Source organism: Equus przewalskii, chromosome 8 (genome assembly GCF_037783145.1).
Source record: "Equus przewalskii isolate Varuska chromosome 8, EquPr2, whole genome shotgun sequence".
Lineage (NCBI taxonomy): Eukaryota > Metazoa > Chordata > Mammalia > Perissodactyla > Equidae > Equus > Equus przewalskii.
Window position 1 is genome coordinate 72,480,061 of NC_091838.1, and position 7,632 is coordinate 72,487,692.

A 7,632-nucleotide genomic window follows, 5' to 3' on the forward strand; every position below is an offset into this window, starting at 1 on the left:
TGAAAATAGCAGAAATCCCAAGTTAAACTGCTTTTAATAAAGGAGATAATTTATTGGCTACAGTAACTGAAAATAGACTTCCGTCAAGGCTGGATCCAGGGTCTCATCACTAATAAATATCATGCTCAATGTCTCCCCTCTAATTGTCTAAGTTGACGTCACCGTCAGTCACGCTCTCCTCAAGCAATGGCAAACACGGCTTTGGGTTTACATCCTACCAATGAGCAACCCCACTGGTAAGAAGTTATCTGCCCCATTGTTCCAGCAAGCATTCTGTAAATGATTACCGTGGCTTGAGAACAACGTGCTGCGTGTACTTTCATTGGCCTGAACTAGTCTGCTGACCCCGGCCCCAGAGTGGGGGTGAGATCAGCCCCCTCCTCCCGAATTATAATGACTTGGAGGTTGACTTTTTTCCCCAAAGCATAATTGAGTAGCTGCTGCAGCAAAATAGGGAAGAACTGCAAATCACCAAGACGGATAGATGGCAGACGATAGATAGGTTAAATAGATGATTGACAGATTGATAGCTAGGTAGATAGATACCTGATAGAGATTGACAAATGATTGATTGATTGATTGATTGATTGATTGATTGACTGATAAAAACGTCTTTCCAGTAAACTTCTTAACTATATTTCTTTATTCCAATATCACTCCACTTCAGTTAGCTCTGTTCCCTCTCAGTGAATTCATCCTGAAAATATCTCTGGCAGTTTCTTTCTCCTGTTCACAAGCCTTCAATGACTCCCCACTGGAGGCCCCGCAGTGTTTGGGGACAGTAGTTTGCAAGCACAGGGAGAAATTTCAGAGCCCTCCTTGAATGAGAAGGAGGGGCTTGGAAAAAGATGTAGCTTTAATGGCATAATCACTGTGACGGAGGGAGCTACAGTTTTATTTCTTGTAGCCCAAATGGACGCCTTGGGCTAGTGAGGCTTTTAAACAAGTCTGTTGTGTAAGAACCTATACATCATGGATGGCGTTCCCAGCAAAGCATCCAGAAATGCAGATTTTGGTGGCTCAGGGTTTCCTGTGTAGCTATTAAAATCCTCATCCACCTAGTGGGGTCCTTTTTCCCTTCTCCTTCCCCAGGATAGCTACATGAGTTTTTCTCTCTTCCCCATTATATCATGAGCCCCACTAGAATGTAATACTATGAGGACAGGGAACATATCAATTTTATTTATGTCTATATCCCAGTGCCTAGCAGAGTCCCTGGAAAATTGTACCCTTACTAAACATTGATTGATCAAATGAATGAAGGAGACAGGTCAAACATTATCATTTTTTGCCCTTCAACAGCACTTAATCCAGAACCTTGCAAATATCATGTGCTCAGTAGATATTGACGGTATTTAATTTATTTCAGAACATATAAAAAGGGATTCTAATCAGATTTTCTTGTTTTGAGCTAGCACAAATTTTGGGAAGCCACTGGATTTGAGTTATCTATGTGTCAACATCCCAAAAATGTATAGCTTCTAATCATGAAACTGTAGAGTGTTCACAGATGTGAGGAACTTACAAACAAGCCGTGTTCTATTTTCTGTGTCGCTCCTGTTTCAATGCAAGTGCTACTGAAGCAAGTGTCAAGGACGTTTGAAAACAAATGTCATCCTTTCTCAGACGTGAATCATGTCATTCCTAGCCATCTATAAGGAGAAATGCTGGCCATGTATGCTCATCCCTCCCCCAAAACTAGGCAAACTCAGCTGCTCCCAGGGTTTTCCCACCTCGATGTCCACCCTCTGCACTGCCAGGTGGCCTCAGAGCTCAGCATCCAGCAGCTTCTCTGCTGCTTGGGAAACCCAGTGAATTTTAATGCTATTGAGCAACTCCACTCAAACACTCCTGGTGTGAACTGAGCAAAGCTCTGGTTGCTAGGCAACCATTACAAAAGACGAAGGATTTCCAAAATAAAAAGAGACCCAGAATACACTTGAATCAAGTACAATCACACTCTTAATGTGCACCTGGCCGGCATGCATCCTTACCTTGGTTAGATGGTCTATCTCTTGGTTACTCTAGGAGATAGTCTTTCAAAGCTTTAAAGAAGCTGAAAGTGTGTTTTACTATTTCCAGAGTCTCCATGAAGAAACAAAGAGGAATATTTCAATGCTGGGATTCCTGGCAAGTAGTGGGTGATCAATAAATATTTGTTGGGCACAAGGGCCTGCTTTTGCATCCTGAGGGAATCATGGCCTTGGAAGACATCTAAAAACGTAGTTGTACAACTATGTGGTGGTTTTAAAATAAGTCTACAAATTCTTTGAGCTCCTCCCATCAAGAGATGTAGCATAAGTGGGAGTTGGACTTGCAAATAACTTCTAACAAATACAATACAGCAGCATTCGCGGTGTGTGACTAGGTCATATAAGGCATCAACACCTTCTCCTCCTCTTCTCTCTCTCTCTCATCATCATTCACTCGGGGGGAATCTTCCTAATATGTCATGAGGAGGAGGCCCTCGTGATGAGGAACTGAGGCCTCCTGCCAACAGCCATGAGAGAACCATCTTTAAAACAGAGTCTCTAGCCTCAGGGAAGCCTTCAGATGCCTGTGGCCTGTGCCAACGTCAACTGTCAACACAGGAAAGACCTCAAGCCAGAACCACCCAGCTAAGGCCACTCCCAAATTCCTGACCCACACCAACAGGAGACATGATTAAATGTTTGCTATTTTAAGCCACTATGTTTTGGGATGATTTGTTACACAGCAATAGGTAATATAAGCTTCTTTCACCTTTTTTGAGATGACAGCTTCCTGAAAGATAAACCCCCTAAGAGTGTGTGGTTCACTCTTGTCTCCCCAACACCTGTCATCTTGTGTGCACTCAGTAAATAATGGGGAACAACTCATGTAACAACAAGCTTGTCCCTAATTTTTTATGGAAACCTATACATACATATTCATACACAAAAACAAGAGCATAATTCACCAATAAAAAAGAGACTTTTTAACAATGAACCATTAAATAGTATAATTATCAAAAAAGGAACTATTAGAAATTGTCAAAAAAGTAATTAGAATTTGCATAATCCTCCTCCCTTATTGGGGTGAAAGGGAGCTACATCTAGAAGGAATATAAGGCCTTGATGTATCCAGGGTAAGAATCATTAACACAGGGCACAGCATGAGAAATCCATTCTTCTCAGGAGAAGAAAAAGACATTACTAGAAGGTGGTGTGGAGGACTAAGATCTTAGATCCCACTTGGGGATTTTCTTATGTTCTCCTGAAGCAACATGATCAAAGGAATTCAAGCATACAAAGACCAGTTGGACAAGATACCTTCCAGGACCTTTCCAATTGGGCTGCTCTGATTGGAAGACCTCCTCCTGCCTCTGCGCCCTACACACCTGGAGGCAGGTGGGGAGCACACTCTCCTGCCCTCTGCTGGCCCCAAGAAAGCTAAAGAGGAAGACATGGCACCAAGAGTTTCCCCCATCCAGGTTCACACACTCCCTGTCTCCAATACCATATGAAACGGTCAGTGTGAGGGCAGGCTACACACCTCTGTAGAAATAAGACACGTGAATAAAGGCAGCAAATCACTGGTTTGCTTCCTCTGTGACAATGAGGATGCTGCAGATTAAAAGCAAGACTTGCCTTCTCGCCAGCCTCAGATAATTGAGGGCCAGCTGCATTCAAATGCAAAGATGCACCGATGTTTGCTTTTCTTTTTAACAATGATATTGTACATTCCCCCGACCTGCCAGGAGGTAGGCAAGAAAATAGTATCCAGCCTCTGAACCCAAGTTGCTTATCGCCCGACTCCAGAGAGGAGATATTTTTCAATATGTTCAATTGCCCAAGAATATCTAAAAATTTAAAATAGTAATTTAAATGTCTCAGACCAGAGAATTACATTCTCCTCGTCTTCTCACCCACTGATTTTGAGTCTGGCCACGACATCAGGTACACAGCAGGCCTCTAAAACTTAACATTACTATTGCCATCAGTTCAATTCAGTCAAGAAAAACTCACTGAGTATCACCTATGTACTAGGGGCTATGGTAGGTTCGCCACATATGTTATTTAATTTGATCCAACAACAGCCCAATAAATGAGAAAATGAAGCTCAGAGAATTTGAATTATCTACCAGAAGTCACAAAGCTAGTGATCTGTCCAACGGCAATCCCCATTCTTGCAGCTGTCCCCACCGAGAAATCACAGTTGTCTTCTAAGTGTTTGAAGACAAGCTTTGCTTCCACCAAGATAGCGAATCCAAGATTTTCACCGCCCTTGTTTTCATATGTGTTGATGAAGGTTCCAATATTTTGAAAGAGTTTTGTTGCTTGGTTGAATTTATTTAGAAATGATATTTCCCTGCTTATTGAAAGACATTTAAAACTCTCAACCTGGGCTTTTGGTCAGCATGAAACAATCAGATTTATCACAGAATCCATAATAATTCCTCCATAAGTGGTTGACATTTTACCAAGGTATAACTTTTCTGGAACATTGAACATAGCTCTAAGTTCTCCGTAATTCAGGTCTTACCTCCCAGAGATCTTTAAGGGAGTCATTTAAGACGATCAAAGTGGTGCTTAAGAGGGAGATTCTATTCTGAGGGCATCAAATAAGCCAGTATTAACCCCTTCTGCCATTGCCCCATTTCTCCCAGACCACTGTCTGTTAACCCAGCAGGGAGGAAGCTGAAAGGGAGGGAGGGTGGGGGAGGGAAAGCAGGAGAGCAGAAAGTGGGAGAGACAGCCTTTAATTCAATAGGTCCCAGAGCGGAAAAAAAAAAAAAAGAGGTTCTGACAGCAGCAACAAGATTCCGGCTGCTTGACAATGCTGCCACCTTCTGGCAAAAGTTGGAAATTCGCTAGAAGATACTGTCAGTCGCTGTCATTCGAAAGATAAACCACAAAGGTGTGATCCCTTACAGCAATGAAGTTAAAAAAACAAAAACAAAAAAAAATACCTCATAGGTATTCCTGGCATCCCTCTATTCCTGAACCCTTGTAATTCAGTATATTCAATTTTTAAGCTCCTACTTCTTAAAATACACCATCTAGTGCCTGGAGAGTTAGAGAAAGTTCTTCAATGTTCTCCCTACTTCCATGCATGCCTCTCTTCCAATCTATTCCCCGACTCAGTATCCAGAGTCTCCAGTGACTTTTAAATTTACTTGCAACAAATTCATTATTCTGGCCCATGAAGGATACCGAACTGGCAGCCTGTGAGCCCAATTGGCAGCAGCTTACATTCTGGGTGTGTGTCCAGAGCAGGATTTTAAGTGGCTTTAGGGGGGCACTCCCCATCTCCTCAGTCTGCTGCCCACCTCCCCCTGGACCCAATACAGACATGCGCACCCCTTCACAGCCCTGAGGTCAGGAAAGCTCACTTGGAAATTACATCCACCTGGTACCTCAGAATGTGGACTTATTTGGAAATAAAGTCTTTGCAGATGCAATTAGTTAAGTTACAAAGAGGTCATACTGGATTAGAGTGGACCCTAAATCCACTCTGACTGGTGTGCTTAGAAGAAGAGACACAGAGACAATTACACAAGGAAGAAGGCCATGTGAAGACAGAGGCGGAGATCAGAGCGATGCATCCACAAGCCAAGTAATGTCAAAAATCACTGGCAACCCCCAGAAGCCAGAAGAAGCAAGGAAGGATTGTGCCCTAGAGCCTTCAGGGGGAGCATGCCCATATGACACCTGGGAACGTGTTTGAGGAGAAAGTTCGTCAAAAGAATAGACAAGGACCCTCAATTAGAAGGACTTTGGTGACTTGAACCCAAGGAAATTCCCAAAGCGTTGTAAGAGCCAAGCAAGACTGGGAGTTTAGCTAAAAGTGACAACCATCATCACACAGTATGAGAGCCTTAGAAATAAACAGAAATCGCCTAGTCAAAACAACTTCATTTTACAAGGAGGAAGCCCAAATCTCAAGTAAAATAACTCACCTGTATCCCTTATCTCTGCTGAATCTTCAACCTCTCCCTCACTACTGATACTTCCCGTTGGTCCTCCGTCCTGCCCAAGCGGGAAGAAGTTCTCACCCAACCTTCCAACCGCCCCCCACTCGAGGTAACCTACTGCCTGAGAACCATCTTCTTTTCCCCGCCAACAGGGAGGGAACTTTTCGAGATGTCCACCCTTGCCATCTCCACGACCTTCATCTCCCACTCTTCCTCAACCCACACCTGGGCGACTTCAGGGCCCATCGCTCCCCACAAATAGACCTGCTGACCTCCCTAAATGACATCCATGTCACTAAACCTAAAACACATGTTTTAGTATTAATTTTTTTTAATTTCTCACCAGCATTCAAATCTTTTGGCCTTTTTCTCCTTCTTGAAAAACACTCTTCCTAAAATATTGATGATTCAACACACTCCCGGTTTTTCCTCCTTCCTCTAGCCCCCTGCTCTGGTTTCTATTGCTGTTCAACAAGTTACCACAAGTTTAGCAGCTTAAAACAACATTTGTTTATTATCTCACACTCTGTAGATCATAATTCCAGACAAGCTTGCCTGGGCTCTCTGCTTTGGTCTCACAAGGCCAAGTCAAGGTTCTGGAGGCTCTGGGAAGAACTTGCTTCCAGCTCATTCAGGTTGTTGGCAGATTCTAACTCCTTGCAGCTGTGGGAGTGAGGTGCAGGTTTCCTCGCTGGCTATCTGCTGGGGGCCTCATTCTCAGCTCCTTAAAGCTGTCTACTCTTCCTTCTCACGTGGCACCCCGCTCCATCCTCAAACCTAGTGGCAGCACAGGGAATCCTTCTCATGCTTGGAATTTCTCTGAATTCGTCTGTCATCAGCTGAAGGAAATTCTCCCTTTTAAGGATTTATTTGATTAGGTTGGACCCATCGGGATATCTCCATTTTTAAGATCAACTGTGCCGTACAACATAACATAATCACATGAGTGAAGTCACAGTCACGGGTTTCCAGGGATGAGGGCATGGAATCTTGGAGACCATTCCTAAAAATTCTGCCTACTATACCACCCCATTGTTATTTCCTTTCCTGGCTCAACCTCCTCCAACCACCTTTCAATGATGGAGATCCTCAGGCTCGGTCTTAGGAATACTTCTCTTCTTCCACGTACTGCCTCTGAAGTCAATCTTCCTCATCTATCCCCATGCCTTCAATTACCTTCTACACAGCAATAAGTCCCAAATTTACCTCCTGAACCCAACGTCTCTTCTCAACTCCATGCCCTTATTTCAAACCACCTATTCAACGCCTTCACTTGGAGATCTCACAGACATTTTCCAATTCATTGCACCCAAAGTTAATGTAAGATCTTCCCCAGCCAAGCCTGATTTTCAGCCACATCACCTCAAAGCACAGCACTACAAAAACCCAGCTTCACAAGCCAGAAACTTAGACCCAGTTCTGTCATTCTTGACCCAAACTCGCTCTACATAACTCTGAATACTCATTCCATCACCAAATTTTTAAGAAGACAAGAGATTTCAATAGACATTTATCCCAAGCATATATACAAATGACCAATAGGAACATGAAAAGATGCTCAAAATCATAAACCATTGGGGAAATGCAAAACCCACCAAGGTGGATATATGCAAAAAAAAAAATAAACCCAGCTATAAGAAGTCTTAAAAAATACAAACACACACACGCAAACATGTACACATACATATAAACACAGA